The sequence below is a fragment of the Ceratotherium simum genome, chromosome 1 (genome assembly GCF_057802395.1).
Source record: "Ceratotherium simum simum isolate JZ-2026a chromosome 1, ASM5780239v1, whole genome shotgun sequence".
In the NCBI taxonomy this organism is placed as follows: Eukaryota; Metazoa; Chordata; class Mammalia; order Perissodactyla; family Rhinocerotidae; genus Ceratotherium; species Ceratotherium simum.
In genome coordinates, this window is record NC_141900.1 from 45,064,912 (window position 1) to 45,088,183 (window position 23,272).

The 23,272-nt window shown below is 38.2% G+C and overlaps 1 long non-coding RNA gene across 1 annotated transcript in view; it reads right to left on the reverse strand.

Annotated features, from left to right (window-relative positions):
* Nucleotides 1-23,038, reverse strand: part of LOC147918192 (uncharacterized) — a 183,987-nt gene extending 160,949 nt beyond the window's left edge. Inside the window, exon 1 of the long non-coding RNA XR_015550178.1 lies at nucleotides 22,885-23,038. This is a non-coding gene — a long non-coding RNA (uncharacterized LOC147918192). The remainder of the gene's footprint in view (nucleotides 1-22,884) is intronic.
* Between the last annotated feature and the right edge of the window lie 234 nt (nucleotides 23,039-23,272).

Below are 23,272 nucleotides of genomic sequence, written 5' to 3' on the forward strand. Positions count from 1 at the left end.
ACAAAGATCGAAGCATGCTTGAAAACTGAGATTTTTGTTATCGCTTAGTTTGAGATTTCAAGGCCTACACGGCTACATGTAAGACGGGAGCTCAGGATCCATTTCTTCTTCCGTGAGAGTTAATGTCACTAGACTTAAATCTAAATCTGCGTATCTGCTTCAAATGTATGGTAATGGCACTAAAACACCTCTGCCTTATTTTTATTAAATCAGTATCAAGACATAAATAGCTTTTAGATAAGCATGTCCAGATTTTTTCACCTCATTTAAAATAGCACTGAGATTTTAATCCTTAAACCAATAAAGTTTCATCCAGACAATTAAAATTCCCTTTTTAAAAACTGCCAAATGATACTGAAAATGCACATCATTTTCTATTTCACTGCTCAGGGACTAAAAAATATGAAATTTGGTATGTTTCTTATGTTTAAAAATCTTCTTTAGAAGCACATAAATTTTAAATGAATAAGACTATAGTATCAGGTATTACATAATCTACAGGTATTGAATGTATATAGTGGGTAAATGTAAGTTTAGAGCGAACCTGGCTATTTGCAAGTGTTAAGAAAAAGGCACAATCAAGAACACCAGCAATCAAGTAAAGATGCTTTTGAACGGACTGCAGATTTCAACAAAAGGAAAATGTGTTAATAGAAATCTTTAAATAGAGGCCAGCCCGGTGGCGCAAGCTGTTAAGTGCGTGTGCTCCCCTGCGGCGGCCCGGGGTTCACTTGTTCGGATCCTGGGCGCGTAGCGACGCACTGCTTGGCAAGCCATGCTGTGGCGGCGTCCCATATAAAGTGGAGGAAGATGGGCATGGATGTTAGCCCAGGGCCAGCCTTCCTCAGCAAAAAGAGGAGGATTGGCAGATGTTAGCACAGGGCTGATCTCCTCACAAAAAAAAAAAAAAAATCTTTAAATAATGAGTCTGTTCAATAGAAAGCTCTATAGAAGGTCTACATATGAGAGAAGCAACATGAATGTGATCTAATGGGTAAAAATAGAAATATGAGTTTCTGAAGGTGACCAAGTAGATGTAGACAGACAACTGCCATTATTTTCTTCTGAAAGTAAATATTGGTGTGCCCAAAAGTTCCTTAATTATTTGCAAGCCTCCTGCAATTAACTTTTTTCTTTATTCTCCAGATTAAGAAATGAGATAGTATAGATAGTTTCCATAATGACTGAATTACAGACTTAATTCATATTTCCAATGAACCAAGTCATTAGGTGACCTTGGAATTCCCTATAACCCAGCTCTAAGCCCTGACCTGAATGGATCATATCCCCTGATAAGAAATTAGTGCAATCTAAAGTCACTGCAACGTTTTTCCTTTCAAGACGCCAGTGCTGAGGTCAACATTTCAATATTCTTGCTTTCTCACTGCACAAGCTGGTCTGGTCTGACCCCAGTCTTCTTCTTGTAAGACACTGAAAAAGCCATCAGTCAGTAACAGCTTTTGATCATTACAAGCCTAGGGTGGATTTGAACTAGATTTGTAACCAACCAAATAAAACTCTCTATATCCTATTATTCACCCCTATGAGCCAGGCTGAAAAGAATTTGATATTTTATTCTTTGAAAGAAAAACAAATCATTGAGAAATCATCATAAATAAAAAATATATTTAATTTCAAGGAGGAAAAAACAAAAATTAGAAATATAATTTTAATAAAGAAATATTGTGAAAACTCAAGTACATTTTTTAAAATATAAAATGTTGAAAACTTAACACTAATTCAAAAAAGTGTTCTGTACTCGAAGACAGTAAACCTCCAGATTCTACACTTCAAAAGGACCACGAATTGCAACAGCAGTAGCCCCAAGGAAATTAATATAGCACACTCTTTCATCTTTCTGGTGTTAACAAATTTTTTCCTAACTTCCACAATCCAACTTTTAACTGGGGTACAGTCAGAATAACCTGTCAACTTCCATGAAAATTTGTCTGAGCATATGATGCTGTCAAAAAGTTTCCATTTTGCTCAAAACAGAGTGTCTGCCAAGGGATTCTGAACTGTGCCCTCATCCATACCAGAGATCTCACTTTCCAGATCATTGGACCTAGAGATATGGCCCACAGAGCATGATGAGGGTGAAGAAAATTGACTCAAGAATATTCTGGTTGACATCAGACACTTCAGCACAGGAAAACCCATCACCTCCATCGCTTGCAAAAGCAAAGCATAGGAAAGAACACACTAAAGTTCATGTTACACTTTAGAAATATAAAATATTAACCATTGACATATTGATGTAATCTTTGTTTTTAATGGTACACAGAAAGTTGGCCAATTACGAAGAAATGTTTTATGCTTTCCAATATCAGTATGCAGACATTTAAGTTGTGTATATACCAACCAATGTTCTACACGTATGTATGTGTTTATATATCAAGATTTAAATAGGTGAAAAACATGTAGTGGTCTTTACTTTTTTCTTTCAGTAAACATTTTGTTTTGAACAAAGCCAAAACTCTAAATAAACATTCCATAATCCAAATACAATATTCATTGATTTGTAAGGAAGTATTTTCATTGATTATGTTTTTCTAATACTTTCTATATACAGGCTAGTATTGAGTGTTCCAATGACAGTATTTCTATTGATAAAGAAAATAGTTTGTGTTAGTATCTATTTAAAATTTTGTTTCATACTCCATATACAAACACCCTCATTAAATTAAGTTTCATGTTTCATTAACTCTCATAGGGCATTAGAGAAGACAAAAAGAGGGCCTGAGAATTCAAGATGTGTTACCATCATAATTTTTAATAGGTCTTCCAAAGGAATCATAGCATCATCTTCTGAAGCTTCCTCTTAACATGTACTAATCACGATTTAGCAAACCCAAGACTAAGAACTTTCAGAATTAAAAAAACAGAAAACAAAAGAGTAAATTCATCAGGCTTACCAGCATAAATGAGCAAAGTAAATTCTTATAAAACTTCCATTGGAATTCAAGTAATAATGTATGTGAAAGATATTATTTAATTATACAGATTAATTTTGTTTTTATTCAGAACCACAGATATAACAGGTACAATTCTCCTCAACTCTGGTGACATAACAGCCATGATAGGAACAAGGAAAACTATTGGTGACATTATTAGCATATTTTTCTACTTAATGCCCTCTCATTTCTCTAGTAATTAACTTTTCACAATATACATTTTTGTTTCTCCCAATTTTACTAAACGATATTTTATTTAAAAGAGAATAAATAGGTCAATAGAAGATGGTCCATACATGTAAACTAATGGCCAGTCTAGAGTTGCAGACAGATTTATAAGTAAATCCTTACAATATGTTGTGATCCTATAGGGTGGTAGAGATCTACACAGGGTTCCGTAGACTTCAAGGAAGAAACCAAACTCAGCGGCAAGGGGACAAGGCACATTGGGAGGCATGTGAAAAAGTGAAAGGTCTCCACTCAAGAAAAAGTGATAAGAGGATTCTCTTCAGGAGAGCTATCATATGTCATTTAATCTATGATGCCCTCAGGGCAAAGACACACCACTATTTTATGTACTACAAGGAAATTTTTTAAAAAGCTACCAATCATAATTGTAAAATAGCATGGATTTAACATGTATTCCTATTTCAGAGATAGTAAAATGTGAAAACTATGACTCTCAGAATCATTTATGTTGAGGCATAGAAGAGGGGTCATTGTTTGAAGAGCTTAAAGATGTAGAGTCTGTGTTCCAAAAAGCAGAAATTGCAAACAACAAAGTCTAAGAGATTGGCGAGGGGAGAGAGAGTGTGTGCGTGTGTGTGTGCGTATGCGTGTGCGTATGCATGTGTGTTGGGATGAAGGAGAGAGGACAAATCCCAGAGAGTTTGAAGATGCAATTAAAAAGCAGAATAGGGGGCCTGCTCTGTGGCCTAGTGGTTAAAGTTCTGTGTGCTCTGCTTTGGCGGCCGGGGTTCACGGGTTTGGATCCCTGGGGGCGGACCTGCTCCACTCATCAGCCATGCTGTGGAGGCATCCCACATACAAAATAGAGGATGACTGGCACGGATGTTAGCTCAGGGCTAGTCTTCCTCAAGCAGAAAAAAAAAAGCAGAATAGGTCATTAGAATGATCTAGCATATTGGGAGGCATTACAGGGTAGAAAGGGGAGTAGGCGTAGAGGTAATGACGTGACCTCGTCCTTCTTCTTGGGACTTTGGGCTAAAGGTTTTTCTGTACCAGGCCAGGCTGGAATGTCTGGCTTAGGTTTAATGATTCCCACAGTCTTGCAAGAGCCTAAAGCTGCAGAGCCCAGGACACAGATGCAGGAGGTCACCATCATGATGACTGTCTCAATTTGTGTCTAGGCAGCTGTCCATTGTCTTTGTTGAGACTTCAGAGAAAATATAGGTGGTGAGATGCCATAGAAATTGTCATCCCCAAGTGCAGAGATTCAGTCATATGCTAAATTCTTAAGTAAACATTATACTAAAGTGTTAGTAATAAAATCTTTTCTCTTTAATATTCATTCAAAGTTCTCACTGACCTTAAAGTAGAATTAAGTCCAGCACAACTGTCCTGAGAGAATTAATCATTTCTTTCTCACTAGTCAGGAATCGTTTCCCCAAATGCCAACTCTTGCCCTCTGATAACTCACTTCTACCTTCTGTGAATCCCTGGTTGTGTGCCCACGCCCTCTCCCTGACCTCAGCAGTATGAGCTGGCTACAGTACAGGCTGTCCTTGGAGACCACCTGGGAGCCTCAGACCGTGCCCAGTACAGCAGCCTGTCGGAAACGGGCTACTGGCAGCGTGGAGCAGGGAACACCTGTGCCTCACAGTCTGCGCTGGCCACTCTTCCACTCCCAAGGATCTTGTAAGATACAGGTCAAGTCTTTCTCTAACAATAATTTAGCTACAGATATTCTTCAGTTCATCTTGTCCCCACTGCGCCATCAGTGCTGAGTAAGGACTTGAGAAATGGGTGAAGAAAATCGGAAATTAGGGGATGAGACAGGTTTTCTTGAATTCTCAAAGTGCCATTTATATGACTAGGATTTCATTCTCTGACCCCACAACGAGCAGTACTGCACTTGTTATAAAGGTGCCCCAAACACACACACCCCACATAAATAATTTATCTTGTACCGTATCTGGTACAATTGAATTGATTAAGACTCAACAACCAATCCCACGAATATTCATGGAGTTTTCAGTTTCCACTTGGCACTGTGCTGGATGCTGGGGCTCCAGGCATGATCCCTGCTTTCAAGTAGATCACAGTCTAAAGGGAAAGACAAAACTCAGCTTCTTATATTTAATAAAAGAGAGCAGATAAAGAAAACTAATATCTATAAAATGATTTTCTTTCTCAAATCACACCTTTAGAAGATCTTTCAAGTAAGATCTTTGCATAGAGTTCATAAACGGGAGATGCTTCTGTTTTTCTAAATCTGGTCCAGAACTCAGCTTCCTCACTATCCTTGATGAACTTCACTTCCTCTTGGTGTTTGGTTTAATGTGAAATCAATACTCTAGTTCTCAAAACATCTGGAAAATATTTATTGCTTTAAAAATAATTTAAGATTTTCCTTTATATTCTGTCCCTGAATTAATTTAAGGAAAATTTTTGTGTTTTTTGTATTCAAATCACTGTGAGAGTATAGAAAATGCCAACTGACCCATGATTCTGCTAGAAAGTTCCATTTTACCAACTGTGGTAATACTCACCTAGTGGTTTTTTCTTTATCCATAAGAATAGTTATTTTATTTTTTATTTTTTTATAATTTTTTATTCATTTATTTTTCCCCCAAAGCCCCAGTAGACAGTTGTATGTCATAGCTGCACATCCTTCTAGTTGCTGTATGTGGGACTCGTCCTCAGCATGGCGGGACAAGCGGTGCCTCGGTGCGAGCCCGGATCCGAACCCGGGCCGCCAGTAGCGGAGCGTGCGCACTTAACCCCTAAGCCACGGGGCCCACCCAGAATAGTTATTTTAAATCCTACATCTTTATTAGCATAGCTGAGAGGAAGAGTCCTCACTGGAAATCTGTTTATTAGGGTTCCTATGTTATGTGTAGATATACTTGTTTCAAAAATGTGAAGGCTCAGCACCTAGTTCATTTTTTGGTTGTTATTACTCAGGTGATATAAATAAATCACAACGTTCAAAACTAAATCACCTTGGAGTTCAAAATTCTTTGTCTGTAAGAGCAGAAGTTTGAATAAGGTATAATGCTATTTTTTTAATACGTGTACCACAATTCAATCATATTTTTAAAATCTAACTGATTAACCTTGAAGTATTTATGAGATCATTATGACAAGCCACAGCATCTTATTTTAACATAAATACATCTCCAAAAGTAGTTACTTCATTTTGAATACTACCAAAGTAAGGAGCAAGAGTCTGGTTTTTCAAAAATGTTTGGCTTTTGGTGAACAGTTTGCAAAAAACTAGAAAATTATAGTACAAAAACAAATTATCCATTGGTCTTCACAAAGTAATTCTAGTTGATTTTTTAAATTAATAATGAGGACATTAAGATACTGGAGTATTTGAAAAATTAGAGTCAAAAGACCAAGGGCCTGGATTCCAAACCTTGTCCCACCACCTGATGGTGATAACACTTGAATAAGTCACTTAAATCTTTTTGTAGGTCAGCCTTCTCGTTCACAAAATAAGGCTGATAGTACCCCTGAACAGGAGTACTATTTGTAAGATTTGAATATATATAAAACATTTATTGAGTGCTTACTATGTATTAGTAACCCTTCTAGGCACTTTAGATGTATTAAATCCACCCTCACAATTATGCCAATGGTAGATATTATTCTTATTACATCCATTTTATCAGTGAGGAACTTAAGGGCTTGAACAGTCAAGTGGCCCGCCTCAAGGCACCAAGGGCTCTTCCTAGCTTTCCATAGAAAGCAGGGTCACAAGGTCAGAGCCATAACCTTGGTTTACAGTGCAAAGTAAGGAGTTGAAATCAGTTTAACTGGCTTCTTGATCATCAATAAAATGACCTTGGATAAACGATAGCTTACTTTTCCCTACTGAAAAGTATTTTCAAAAAGCATAGTCCCCCTCTTCCTGCTGATGAAAGCCACAAAGTCAACGCATGACACTAGGTGCTCTAAAAGGTAGAATTTCATTTCCATCATTATTTTAAGAAACGTTCAGTTAGTGGTGAAAAGCCAGAATCTAAGAAAGATATATCAAATCCATACTATAGAAGCCACTTTTTGTTCATATTGTCGGTCTCATATTTTTATGCCTATGAATAGAAAATGGTTAAAATGCATAATAGGGAAATGAAAATTATAAAGGTACAAAAGAATATTATTCATTCTGGGATTAATGAGATAAATTACTCAGATAGTATAAGTTATTTGCAAAAAGATAAGAATCTCAAAAATAAATTCCTCCACCCCAAATGTTCTCCTTTCCCCTTTTGGTTTTATCAGCTACGAAGGCATACACTGAAGATCTCTGGGTAACTGCACATTCCACTCCAGTCTTAGCCAGAGAGAGGATTTGTCTGAGCCTCTAAAGTCCTTTTAGGGTACACCCAGAATAATATATAAAACAGGGTAAAAAAGCATGCAGCACCTGCCATAGACTAAGAGCTCGCCTTGTATTTGCAGCGTTGAACTTGATGACTCCTTTTGACCTCCCAGACTCTGCATTCTATATTCATTTACTTTCCTTCAACTCTTGAGACTAGACATTTGCCTTCCTGAATATACCACCAGGCCTCTTCTGAACAGCCCTACTTGCTTGCCCCTGCAGCCCAACACATGCATAGAGCCTAAAAATTTATCTGATCCATTGAGAGGCATGGATTCATGAGAACTGCTGCAGCTTCAGTGTAAACAATAAAAAATGACAGCCCTGGGTCAACTGTGATATGAGAGGTAGTGGACTGAGACAAGAGATGTTAAATCAAAACAGTGTTGTTAAGATATAATACTTAAAGAATAAGAGAAAAAAGAGTAGTTTCTTTACCATATATATCCTGATATTTTAAGTTTTCTTTTGGAAATTCTAGATAAATCCAGAAATACACTGAAGGTATCTCTGCTGATAATGTCTTTATTTTCTATCTATTCTGATTTCCTCTTTGGGTTGAATATACTTGATTCCCAAAATAAGGTTTATATACCCACAGTGCCATTTCCAAATATGAGCAAGGAGGATTTAGGCTACTTTTGTCAGCACTGGGATGAAATAAAGAAAATGGTGACTATTAGGCAACACCTGATCTCTCCCCAAAATGAAGAAATATGGAAATATGAGAGGAACCGAGAAATAATCTTCATTCATTGGCTTTACCCAAAGAGGATATATCCCATATAGTGATCTAAAATGCTATCATACAAATTGAGAAACTTAGTATCTCCAGTGGTATATTTTGCCATTCAAAAACTTTAGTCCAAAACTATAGATAATTGTTTGTAAGTAATTTTAAGAGAAAATATATGTTACAAACAATATCAAAATAGATGTGCTTACAGTGTTAATAGTTGGTTCTTGATACGCTTTCTCTTAAAACTATTCTGATTAGGGCAGCTTAAAACTAATCCCCTTTCACTGATCTTGGCAGAGGATTTTTAGCAAGTAATTCTATTTAAATTACCACACAGAACTAATCCTTTTCATTGCTTAAGGCAAAAGGGAAGCCAGAGAAAAACAAAGAACATAAACTGGGGTTGAGATAGTTACATTGAATTCTTTCTTTCTTAATTGAAAAAATTGAACGAGGTATTTTGTATTATAAGTAAATCCTTCCTCTATACTTATTTTGATTCCTTCTCAGGGAATAAAAATCATGTTTTACAAAGCAGGTATAAAATACTAGTTGTGTGCCTGAGTGAAAATTTATGATCCTTTCCAGAATACATAAAACTAAGATTCTTGTGTCAACCAAAATGAAGAGTAATAGAAGAACATCGTGATGAAATTTTTCTCCTATTCTGAATTCAGGAGAAAATACTAAATTGTGCCTATTTCTCTGAGATTGGCAAAGATTTAACTTGTACAATGTTGCCAACAGGCTAATCATTGAAGCTTTACATGCTGTTTTTTCAGTTCTAAGATTCTGTAGAAAACAATAAAAAAGGTAAACAATGAGGAAAAAAAATGACTTCTCATGGTCCAAGATGGTGATTTTCAACATGTCAGGCAATAGGATAAAGGAAGGGATGGAGAAGAGGCAAAGGGCATATACCACAACATTTCTGCTTAAGTACCATTGGCCAGAACTTAGAAAGCCATATAAAAGCAAAGTAAATTGGGAAATACAGACAATGTTGAGTTCTGCTGAGCCAAAAATGGAGTTCTGGCACTATGAAAGAAGGAACAGATATTAAGGGCAACACTCTGCCTCTTTGGCCACCTATGGATTCATTTCTCCCAGATGTGGAACACACTCTGTCCCTCCCCAAGTGACCCAGTGCCAAAGTCCCATGCAGTTTCAGCATCTACCTCAAAGTCCAGGATGTCTGGGTGATATGATGCATCAAGTCTAGATATGATAAGTCATGGCCTGGCAAAGTACTAAATAAAATACAAATTATTTTCCCCCTCACATTATTCAATGATGAAGTAGGAATAGGGTTCCCCATTAGGCAAAGGGGAAAACTAGAAATATATAGCCGTCATTGGTCCTTTGCAATTATCAAAACTTGCTGGCCAATAACCAGAGTAAGTTCCCCAAGCAGGTGATTTGGCAACTCTAGTTTTGCTTTCTGGGGGCAACCTTCTGTCCATTGTCTTGGCCTTCACTTCTCCACTTGGGATCTCCCCTCTGCTATATTACACCCCATGTTCACGTGTAAGGTAGGCATTAGAGTTTTCCCTTTGGGGTGGCCGTATAGGTTTCATAGCCTACTTCCTGCTGGTACAGTTTAGTGGGCCTGAAGATTACGTTAGAGATTGAACAATTATGGGCTATTGCAGTCCAGTCTTGTTGGTTGGGATGGAAATGTACAATGGTCAGTATTTACAGTTCCATCAAAGAGTATTCACTTCCAGTCAGTTCCAAGTGCAAATAACTAGAACCCAAAATCTCATCCAGGCACAAATTTTAAGCCTAAAGAATCTGCCTTTTAATTACTAGGCTCTGGCCCTGCCTACTCCCTCTCCCTTCCATCATCAGACCATGAAATTGCTAACTTGGGGACATCTGAAAAAGTAGGTGTAATAGTCTACTTATGCTGCCATAACAAAATACCACAGACTGGGTGTCTTAAACAACAGAAATTTATTTTCTCACAGTTCTATAGGCTAGAAGTCCAAGATCAAGGTGCCAATAGGGTTGATTTCTGGTGAGGCCTCTATCTTCTTAGCTTGCAGACAGCCACCTTCTCACTGCATCCCCACATGGCCTGTCCTCTGTGCCAAAGTGGAGACAGAGCTCTGGTGTCTCTTCCTCCCTTATAAGGACACCAGTCCTATTGGATTAGAGCCCCACTCTTGTGACCTCATCTAACCTCAATTACCTCCTTAAACGCCCTATCTCCAAATACAGTCACATTGGGGGTTAGGGCTTCAACATATGAATTTGGGGGGAATACAGTTCAGTTCATAACAGTAGACTTGAGGCAAAAGACAGGACCTTTGAAATGATCTTTGCCACTAGCTCTGCTGTCATACTTGGCTTGGAAATTGCTTTACATCCTTCTAAAGTTGCTGCCTTGTTTTGGGTTATAGAAGTAGTTGGCTATTTTAACCCTGCAAGGCCTGAAATTACCAAACTCTCAATTTGCATTCCAGCTACAGGCAGAATGGTTGAGTTTAGCAGAGCAATATTTGCTCTATCTCTGGTTGCACCCTGGCCAGCTCTTTCCTGAGTGAGTATCTTACTTCTACGGGCTGTTGAAAGCAATAAAAGAACCCCAACATTTTGAATTATTCTTACTATTTTCCCTAAGGCTTTGAGGATAAGCAGAGAGATGGATTGCCTTCTAAGAGACTTTTGGGGATAGAGTGTTCCCAAATGTTTGCAGTGACGTAACGGGTCACCAGCTTTCCAACCTGCAATGAGTTCTTGTTACCTGGCTACTTACACTAATCCAACACCACACGTGAATTGCAGCATCCCATTTCTGATAAGAAAATTTGAATTAGTTAAGATTAGATTAAGTCGTAGTGACAGAAAACCTAAAATAATAGTGGATTAAACAAGGTGACCATTTCTTTCTTTCTCATTTAAACTCCTGGTGTATAGTCCAGGACTGGCTGGGTACTCCACAGGGTCTGGGTTCAAGACTCCTTCTATTTGCTACCATTGACTCTTGGTGTTCTAGACTTTGTTTATTGTCATCTGGAGTACATTTCCACCTCATTATCACAATGGCCAGAAACTATACTTTCTAGACTCCCTGGAAGCTACGGTTCCAGATGTAACGTTGGTTGTGCCAATGAGATGCACTCACGAGAGATTTGGAAGATGAAAGGGAGGCAGAGGTGATCTTACAACAGTGAATACAGTGGTAGCTCTCAAGCAATTTCCAAGAGATACGAGTGTTTGCAGAAGCCATATTCTAAACACTCGGCTTTAGTAGTATGAGGCAGCCACGGTGACGGCAGAGGGGAAGACAACAGCAGCAGCTGCCTGACATCTGCCTCACAGGGACAAAGATGTGAACTTAAAACCACTGTCCTGTGGCGGTTCTCTGACTTTTTCTCTGCCAGCCTTTCTGACCATTTTTTAAGCACTTAATTCACTATATTAAGTCCTTTTCTGCTTTGGATACCTCGAGAGGTTTCTATTTCCTGGCCTGAACCCTGGCTAATATAACTACTGTGTTGTCCTCAACCACATGTTTGAAGCTGAAGGTGACTCATCACTCCCACATCTATATTTCCATCTGAATAAAGGAGGGAAAGACAGTAGAGGGCAAGCAGTTTCCTCTTAAAGGCATGACCTCAAAGTAGCATACGTCACTTCCTCTAACACTCTATCGAAACAGAATCACATAGTCACATCAAGCAACAAAGCAGGCCAGAAGAGTAGACACCAGGGGGGCAAACATAGGATCAGCTAAAACCCAGGGAATTTAATTGATGAAAGGAAGAAGAAAAGAATTGGATATTGGGGGACAATTAGCAGTCTCTACCACAGATCCCCTCAATACATCACCCAATTTTAGCAACAAAGCGATCATGGTTTTAATTAAGGAAAGGGGAGGTATTGAAAAGATTACAGAAGGTGAGAGCCCAAACCAGACAATGCAAGTGCCACCATTTCAGTAGTAGCCAACCACAGGCCAGAAACAAGAAAAGGTCATTTTGTCATAAATTTAGTTCTATCAACAAAACTTACTTAAGTTATTGAATTCCTTTCCTCTCCCTGGTCCTTTGAGATCTACTACAGCCTTGCTCACACACACTCAGGTGGCATTTAGTAAAGTGGTACATTTCAGTTTTCTGCTTTGTGTTAGACCAGCTTCCTTTATATCCCCAGAGCACTAGTTCATCAAGGTCTTTGTTTTCTGGGGCAGAAAATTCAGTACAATAGATATTCAGATATCTTACTTTCGTAAGAGATTTTTATTACAACCCTTGGTCATAACCTTTATTACTTCTTTTTTGTGGCCTCCCTTTCAAATTATTCTGTTCAAAAAAGTCAGGCTCCAATTAGGAAACATCTTCTTTGCTTCAGAGAAGGTGGTGGCATTTTCAAAGCTCGAAGCTTAGTGCCTTTAAGAGTTTGGACAGAGAGCAGCACTTGAATCTTATAATTATACTGTGTTTTGGAGCACGGATCACGACAAGTGTGCAAGCAGGACCAAGCAATGAGAGAGTTGACAAAACAGTTGAATTTTCACATAATTCACTGGTCAAAAGCTAATCATTAACAGTAATAACAACGGATCTTTACGAGAACTAGTGCTTCAATCCAGGCTCAAAGTAATTTTTCCAATTTCAAGCACGTTTTAACATATTAGCTACAATGTTTTATCCAATCTTTCAGCTTTCAATTCACCCAGAAAATGTCTCATATAATTCTGACACATTTCTTACCACAGAACAGATGATATAAAAGAACCTTAAAGACAATCTGTTCTGCTTCCCATTCAAGAAGGAATTTCACCTCTAGTAACTATTGTTCCACATGCCTTGTCAAGTACCCCAACAAATGGTGCCTCAGCTTGCTATCTGTAAAATGGGAATAACAGAACCTACTTCAAAGTGTTGTTAAGAGGATTCATTAGTCAATGTTTTTAAAATCCTTAGAACAAGGCTTGGAAAATATTGTTTACTAAATAAATGTTTGTTAAATCAAAACGAACTACTCAAGAGAAAGAACTCTGGATCCAATGGAATGGTCCTTAGAATGGGACTCTCCATTTAGGGAGCTCCCCCTAGAAGGATGTCTTCTTCTGAGGCCCCCAATCTGGTTTTCCCTCTTCCTTGTCAGTACCATAGGCTTTCTGCCCTTTTGATGCTCCATAAATCAACCTCTGCATAGCTATTTATATTCCCCTAAGAACAAAATTAAACTCTCAAACAAGTGCACAAGATAAAGTCCACAAGGAGTATAAGTAGTTGATGAGTTCTCAAAAGAATTTAGAAAGCTGTATTAGTTCATTTTGAATAGATTTTTCAGTGATGTTCAACCCATTCTCAGATCATGTCACTTCACTATTCAAATCCACTCAGGGTAAAAGCCAGAGTCCTTACTAGACCCTACAAAATATGGCCCCTTAACCCTGCTCTGACTTCTCTTACAAGGCTTCCCTTGCTCTTCCTACCTCCCCCCACCTCCCCATCCCGCTCACGCCGCCCCGACCAGAGCACACTCCTTCCCCCTTCTGTTGCTCCAGCGTATTGATTACACTTGACTACACTTCAAGACTTGTGTTTTTGCCCTTCCCTCACCTAGAACACTCTTACTCTGCACACCCATACCTGCAGGGCACACTCTCTCATCTTATTCAGGTCTTTGTTTACAATGAGGCCTTGTCAGACCACACTATATAGTATAGAACCAGTCTGCCCAAAACCCTATCCCCAGTACTCCTTAACCCGCTTATCATACCATATTTTCTTCTACTGAAATTGTCATTGGACATACTACATGTTTACTCATTTATTTGTTCATTCTCTGCACAACCATCTCTACACTCTGCCTCACAGTAGGATATAAGCTCCATGAGCACAAGAGCTCTGGTCACTAGAATATCCTATCTCCTGCAACGACAAGAATTCCTAGTACATCGTAGGGGCCCAATAATATTTGTTGAATGAGTATAGATGAATAAATGACTATATATTCATATATATTTGGAAGATATATAGCACACTTATCTGACTCATTTTTTTCCTTCTATTAATCCTGCCACATGCACAAAGCTGCCAATTTTCCCGGTATGAGCAGGAGCCTCCAATACTTAATAACTGAACCAACAAAGCTTGGTGAATATGATCCTTTTCAGCACTGATCTAGTCACTGTGTCCATGGTGTTCTCAGATTCCAGTGTGCCCCAAAACAACCTGTGACCTCTCCCTTTTATGGAGATTCTGACTCAACAAGCGCTTCACATCATTCTGATGCAGGAGGTCCCTTCACTGCACTTTGATAAAGGCTACATTATACACTTAAGACAAAGAAGAATATCTAAAGGAAAAAAGAAAAGAAAAAAGACTTATAATCTATTTGGGGAGGAAAAAAAGGGCATTGATTTTATCTTTGTATGCTCAACTCCAGCACAGCATCTAGAAAAAGTATGCATTCAAATTTTTACATAAAACACAGTACACAATAAGTATTTAGAACTGTGCTTATCTAAAACAGTAGTGACTTGTGACGATTTAAATATAAATTAATTAAAATGAGTGAAATTTAAAAGTTAGTACCACAGTGGTACTAGTCACATTTAGTGCACAAAAGCTACATGTGGCTAGTGAATCCTGTATTAGACAGCATGGATTTAAAGCATTTCCATCATCAGAGAAAGTTCTGTTGGACACCACTAAACTAAAGGATAAGGTGACCTATTATTACTATATAGCCCAGAATAGACATACTGGGCTCCCATGCCAACTAGTTATGCAGAACCTCAGGCAGGTTACGTCACCTCACTGAGACTCAGTTTCCTGAGTTGTTATGAAGATTATGTGATATATTCTATTTAAAGTATTTAGCATAGTGTCTAGTACATAATAAATAATACTCACTACTATCATTATTGTTGTTATTAATGAGAGCTAAAATAGCCAGGAAGTCTTCATTGTGTAAATGGAACTCGAACTAGGCTTTGAAGTCTGTGCAAGATTTAATTAGGTGGATATAAAATGCACAATATAGAGGCAGTTAGAATAGAGTACAAAGAACCTTCAATGGTCCACGGTCAGCAGTTGCTAAGCACCACATTCCTCCATAAGTGACTCATTTTTCTTCTGAAATAGTCAGACATTGGGGAAAAAGTTAAACTTCTCTCTAGCAAATTATCTATGATTTTGGAGAGGAGAATGGAAAAGGAAATGAGCAGATTAAGTGATGGAAATCATGTCACCAACATATTGAATAGTTGATATCTCCATTCACCAAAAGAGAACTACCTGTTGAGTTTTGGAGGATTGGAAGTTCAGAAAAAAGATGGTGGTGACTCTCCAGTGCATTGTCATGTGTGCAGCATCCAGAAACCTGGCAGGAAATAGGCCTTTGTTCAGCTAGTCTCAGTCATCTAATTGGTAAAGTCTGGTGCAAGTCCTAATAAACATCAAGTAGTGCAGAGCTCCGCTGTAGAATGCCCTCCGAAGGACAAGTTCAGAAACTAAACTGTCTTTAGGTGAGTCCAAGAGAGACCTATTATATTTATTCAACAAATATTCATTGAGTGCCCACTACTTGCCCGTTTGTGTTCTAGGTGTAGGGTAATACATCAGTGAACAAAATCAAAACCTCTGCCCTCACTGAGCCTGCCTTCTGGTAATTCTACTTAGTTCCACTTTACATAATATATAATGAAATTATAATTACCAGAGAGGAATTAGCTTACAAAGTAACCGTGACTAAGAGATTTAAGAATAGAGGTAAAGGTTTAAAATGGTAAACATGTTTAAACTTGATTTTCCTAGCTGTAAAAGGGGAAAATGAATGCAATTAGAATGTTTTTTCATAGGCCTCTGTTTTTTAAGAGCTGATATCTTACTTAAAGAATCTCATAGACTGCTTTCCCTAAAAATAGAAAATATTAAGGAAGATTAAAATAACTTGATCTTCATCTGATAGCTACAAACAGCAAAAAGTAATAAATAAAGCTTTTAAAGGTTAAAATTTTTATTTTATCTTGAAGCACAAATTGAGGAAACTAGCTAAGCCTCTGCTTTGTTTTCTCTGCGAGTAATCATCTACTGATTTCTTTGGATTTCTCCTTGCCCCTCTAATTTTTGGCTACTTAGCATAATTTTAGAAAGTGTGAATATTCAAGTAAATAATTTCTTAGATTATTCTACTACATGCAATTCTATCACCCATATTCTAATTATTTCCACATTTTTATTTTATCCTGGGATATATAGAACAATAGAAAGCAATGATCTATCCAAATATTCAATATTATAACCACCTTGTATATCAGATATAGAAGATGAACTTTACTTAAAGTTCATACATTTCAAAACTAACAAATACTTTAGATATTACATTTCTAATATTCATTAGTTTTTAACTTAACCTTTTCCTGCAAACTGCTTAAACCCATGGGAAATTGTTATCTATTATTATATAATGCACTGTAGCAACCAACCTCAAAATCTTAGTGGCATGAAACAATAAACATGTATCTATCACTCCTGAGGTTGCAGGTCGGCTGAGGGAGCTCTGCGTCGTGTGTCTCCCATCTTCTTCTTGGGCTAGCAGGCTAGCCAGGCATGTTCTTCACTTAGTAGTGGCACAAGCTCAAGGGAGCATGCGAGCACATGTCAAGCCTCTATCTGCTAACATCCCATAGACCAAAGCAAGCAGTAAGAAAGTCTACTCCTGCAACCTTGAGGTGCGGAAGGGAAAACATTCTAGTTCCAGGGCAAAGAGCGTAGATACAGAAAGAAGTGAAGAAATAGAGTCAATAATAATTTAATCTACCAAGATTCTATATAGGAAATAGTATGAGTATAATGAAATGAGCACAGGCTCCATCTCTGCAGTAGTTTCATATATTCCATTTCAAGACAACCTCAACAATATTTGTGATGAGGACAACTTGGTAACAGAGAAAGTGTATGCATTACTATGAATTTATCATAAATTGGAAACATGTCTTCACATAGTAATGACAGTTTATACTCTTCCAAAGAAGCTATTTGGTCCTCACAGCTACAAGTTTTTATTATTGTTATAAGTCAAAGTGGCTACATGATGGCTTTGAAAAGAGAACTTACAACTTAAGTGTTCAAAGTGCGCCAGACACTGGAAAAGTTAAAAAATAACGTCAAATTCTCATTAAGAAGAAAAACAAACAAACCTGTAGTACCCAAAGTAAATGGAGATAAACTGGATATGAATACAACTCTTAATTTTTCCCAATACATTCTAGTAATTTTTAACATGTTAGTTTGATTCTCTCTATCACTTTTGGGATGACGTAAACAACAAATTTCCTAAGAATCCAAGCAAAAAAATTCTTATGCTATTTTTGGTTTGGGAGGAAAATACAATGTCTGTGTGTGTGTGTGTGTGTGTGTGTGCGTGTGTGTGTGTGAGAGAGAGAGAGAAAGAGAGAGAGAATAAAACCATCCAGACCAAATGTCACCTTCAAAAGTAGGCACCAGAAGAAGCTTTACACTTATTTAGACAGTGCAGCCAATACCAAAACAGTTTTGAAATTCCTTAATTGGAAATCCTATCTGAGCCAGTGGCATGTTCTATTCAACATCCTTAGTTAGCTTTTTTCTAAATTGAATTCAGATTAAATTTTTTTAAGTAGCTAAAATAATTCAGAACCAATTCTGATCACAAAGTAACAGAGCAGATGTCCTTATGGAACTCGAAAAGCTAATTGAAAAGTATTTCCTAAATGAACTATCTTAAAAGAAACCACTTATTTAGTTGTGGAAATTATACTGAGTTTATTTAAAAATCTGTTGCATGTAAATAAGAGAAACTAACTGTGTCTTACTTAGCTTAAAAAAAAAAGATTTATTTGAAGGATATCAAGTATATCAAAGTAACTCTCAGAATCACCAGGGAGATTGGAGAACCGGGCCCAGAAATTGGGCGGGAACCAGAGACAGCTAGACCTCGGGTAGAAACCATGGGCACCGAGCGAGGAGAGTCAGCTGCTGCCTCCTTTGCTGGTCATCTTGTCCTGCACCATGGATACTGCCACTGCTCAATACTATCCCTGATGGACATTTCTGCCACTGGACACCTCTGACAGTGCAACTAAAAACAAGAGAGTCTCTTCTTCCTTGTTTCTCTTGCTCTTGATTGTGGTCCCAGTTAGAGCATCCATTTAGCTAAGCTAAGGATCAGGCAGTGGAAAGGGAGTCTTGGCCCCCCGGATTCTGAAAAAGAGGTAAGACCTGGAGAAAATAAAAAAGAACAGATGCCTTTTCTGTCAGTCATATCTCCCATATCCTACAAATTCTGTTATCTGGAATTCAACGAATTCATGTGAAATTCATCTGATTTAGGTCTTTTTTATACATTGAATTTCAGGGCTACATTAGTTGAACCCCATAGAAAGTCTTGTGATATAAAATAATGTCCTCATATGAGATGGATAAGCAAAAATTATGATGAAGAGGTTAGATTTCTTTTTGCAAACAAGTAAGTGAGGAAGCATGTTAGGCGGCCTTCCTCATTTTCTCAGGAAAATAATGAGAACACTGTTTCCATTGTCACACTGACTATTATTTCCATCACAATCATCAGAGCCACCCTTTCCTTAGCACTTTCTATATGCCATCACTATGTTAAGTGCTTCACAAACATTATGCTCCTTTTGTCTTTACAAAACCACTAAAAGGTAAGTATATTAATCCATATTTCACAGGTTTGGAAACTGAGGTAAGGAGGCTAAATGATTCACCTAATGTTTACAGGTCTGTCTGACCCAAACTAAGTACATCTCTGCCACTCCATAGAGCCTCATCAAAATGTCTCATCAAAAGAATTTCAAGGTTAAAGCCATTATAAGGAGAATTCAAAAGAGACAGTAAAAGGGAAAAACTGCCCCTGTTTATTTCATTCTCTCCACACCCCTAGGAATACATTAACATGTTTTGAACTGCATTACTGTTAAATTAATTGGGTGTATCTGTTCATGACTGTTGTGATGAGCAAATGTTTCAACTGGATTAATATAGAAAAGAAAAGAAATACATCATAAATATTTCATCTCCATTGTTATTTTCAGTTTGGCATTTTATTTCTAAAATTTGAGTGGCAATGATCATATGTTTAGCAGATACATTAGGTACCATAGATAAAAAGCATTTCTTCCCCAGATACCTTATCTAAATTATACATTATACCCCTTACTGCAAATTAATTATGTTAGCAGTAAGAAAACCTTTTTTTCTGAGCAAAGAGGAGCAACCATTGACACATTTTCCTCTAAACTAATCAGTTCATGCATATATACATAAGGAAATTAATGAACTCACACTAGCCAAGTATTAATAGCACTTTGTCATTATCAACACCTTTCTCTCAAAGATGGAAAAACATCTTACCAACAGGTTTGCTAATCCAGAAAATTGCCTTTTAAGGGAGTATGACTTTGTTCCTCATCTAACAGAAGTAGAAATCAAAGTCTAAAGAGAATGAAATTTTGAGAAAAAAATCTCACCAAAAATCTTCTTAGGTCATACGTGTTCCACCTTGGTATATGTGTATCGCTAAACCTCACCACCTTTGTGGTCCGTTTTATAACGAGACTACAAATACTGTAACATGGTTAGTACTGCCGAAATGAAAACATCAGACCCTAAATCAAGCAAAGCTCCTGTTCAGCCAACATTTACATTGCTTCTTGCCATTTCCGGAGGTAGAGTGCAAAGAATTCTCTTACATTCAAAGAAACAAATTTAGCAAACTTTTCCACGAAAAAAAATTTCAGTTATATTAAAAAAAAACAAACAAAGAGCAGGTATTTACTAGAAATATCAGACACACACCATCAACTTTGAGCATCTGGAAGACAGAAAGAGACCACAAAGAATGCTTTGTTAACAGAATGTTATCTCTTTGTTTCACAGCCTTTGGCCAATTTTGCTAAACAGTGAATATACTGGTTGGATGACAGTTCTTTCTCAAAGCCATCTGCTCCTCTGAGTCAATCCTGTGGGAAATAATTCATACTAAATTTGTCACATCACACCTTATTTCCAGGTCAACAGAGTGACAGCAGTAAAATTCCAACTCTCTTGCTTATTCTATCTAATGTGGAGATTAGTATAGCCCAGCAAATAAGTTTTGAAAGTTTGGGCACCACAGTATGGCGATTGGCTTCACAAGCAAGTGGCCCGGCCAACCTGACCACGACTCCTACTTTTATTCCCACCAACAGATGCCTCTCCTGACAATAAAATCTTTTCCTATTGCCTGTAGTTTTACTTGTCCAGGCCAACACTATGTGTAAGCTTTTGGTGAACTCACTTGTCTCTTCCATCTGCAATAGATAAGTAAATTTTTTAAAAAGTGTTTTGTTACAAACATAATACTATATAAGCTGTATTCATGAGAATTCTTTTGGGTACAAGTTACTGAAGCCAATGCAAACTATCTTAAGCCATGAAGAGAATTTATTAGAGGGGCACTAGAGTATTTCACAGAACGACCAAGTCAAGAAAAGAGCAAAGCTGAAGTTGGACCCCAGGAACTATTAAAACCAGGGGCTTGAGTATGATTAGGTTTCATTCTGCATCTCTCACTTCTGCCTCAACCGTGGCTTCATTTTCCTTTCTTTCAATAGACCAGCTTTCTCTACACACTGGGAAAATGGCCACCAACAGCTCTTGAACTTCATATACAGTATTTCATTAATTCTCAGATACAAATATTTTCACCTGTTAACATTTCCAAATCCTGATGTGTCTTATAATTGCTAGCAGTAGTTGTGATGTAGTGACTGACCTACTCAAGTTCATCATTGCCAGCCAATAATCTTAATACAGTGATTATTAACTGCTCATGTGTGTCAAAATATGCAGAATGAGAGTCCATAGCAGCTTGAAAGAGAATGCTAGAGACAATCGCAGAGGACTCTCAAGAAATGCTAAATCACCATTGCATGTAAAGACACAGGATGATGTTGTATGGAAAACGAAACAGATACCAATAACTCCGTCAAAAAATTATTTTAAAAAGTCAGATTCTTGATGGAAAAAAATATTAGGAATACCTTAACCGATTTATTTCACTTATATTTTCCTTTTTATATGGGCACAGGTGTGATATATGATTTTAAAAATTGGTATTTAAAGAAGACTAAAAGAGCTCTTTCAATAAGTATAAAACAACATGCATCATGGTTTAACAGCATTTTTTCTTTCTTAGCTGTAAATAAAATAATGGTGCATCTTACAAATAAGGGCATCTCAGATTCGATGAAATACAAATTACAGCTCAGTCTTTGGACAAGCGTGTGACTATCTTCTGCAGGAAGCCAGCTTATCTCAGACGCCTAACCCTGGACCAATCAACTGTACCAGGAAACAAGTTAGAGTATGGCAGTTCTGAACAGCACACCTTGGATGAAGCTGCAGCAAGGGAGGTGGGGAGAGGGAGGGATGCTGGCAGACAGTCCCATGGAGGCCTATGATCTTTTCTTTTGTGGTTTAACCTTTGATTCTGGCTGAAAAGATACCACTTCTGAAACAAGAATGTGCAAAGCTTAATTCAAAGTTCTGGCCATCTTAATGAGCTGCTATATAATCTCACTAACTAAATCAGCCATTTGACAATTTAAACATACCAGGATGAGCTCCAGAATAATCACCTCTATGGTGCCAAACTCCATCTTTCTCCTCCTCTAGGTTTTATTTGTAGAGTGAAGCTATCCCCTAAAGTTCTTTCTTTATAATTACATTGTTCTCTCTGTTGAACTGAATGCTGGATTACATCTTTTATCCAACTTGAAACTGGTATATTGTGGATTCATACACAGTCATAAATAAAAATGGAATTCAAACTATAAAGAGTGTGTTACTCATTTAGTAAAGTTTTTTCTGAAATATAAATATATGTATAGTATAGATGAGCACTACATTTTAATAGGTAAGCCCTGTTTTGAGTCAATATTAGTTTTAGAAAACAATTTATTTGATTCATCTAAATAAGCAATACACTTTGCTTTTACTTCTTACTTATTCATAAGTATGACATAATGAAGCAAACGCAATATTTGACCTTTTTAAATGTGTTTTAAATATGTTTATGTAAATATAATTGTGCAGGGGGCGGAGTCAAGATGGCGGCATAGGCAGACTCTGAACTCACCTCCTCCCGTGGACACAGCCAATTTACAACTACTCGTGGAAAAATTACCCCTGAGACAGAACTGAAAACTGGATAAGAGGAACTCCTGCAACAACGGACAATCCTAACTGGGGTAGAAGAGGCAGAGACTCCCTTCTGGAGAGGAAAAACGCCACCTTCACAAGCCGCCAGCTTCACGGCCGCCGGGAGCAGCTCACAGGTACGCAGCCTCCCTGGAGGCGGGGGGCCCTGAGCCGGGGAGCGCCCCCACTGGGGGCATTTTGTGGACCCAGCACAATTGAGACCAGCAGCATAATATCTGACTTTGCCTGCTACTAAAGCATTGGGTAGCACCCCCAGAAAACCGGGTTCACAAAGAAACTAAAACTGGCTCTTAAAGGGCCCGCGCACAAACTCACCCGTTCCAGAAAGCATCCTAAAATCACCAGAAAGAAAGGTGCACAGTGCTTCGGTGACAAGAGACTCACCTAATAGGCCCTGAGTGCATCTCGGTGAGGGGTGAGACCTCTCCAGGGACTGGGACATTGGCGGCGGCCATTGTTGTGGCCTGGTGTGAGCTTGCTGACACAGACGCCATTGGAGTTCTCCCTGAGACCTGCTAGCCCAGGGTCTGCTCCACCCGCTAGAGCACCGATTTAATCCAGCTCAGCCAGGGCAGGCAGCCCACCCTAGAGACTAGTCCCACCCAACAACAAGCCCTCAGGCAACGTGTGGGCCTGCATAGATTAGTGACTGGATTCTCTGCAGCCTGGCAACTGAGCTGACTTGAGCGGGGCAGGGTGTGCACAAGGAGTGGGTGGAGAGTGTGGGGCGGTGGCAGAGTGTGTGGGGCTCCCGCCGTGGAGAGACCGGGTC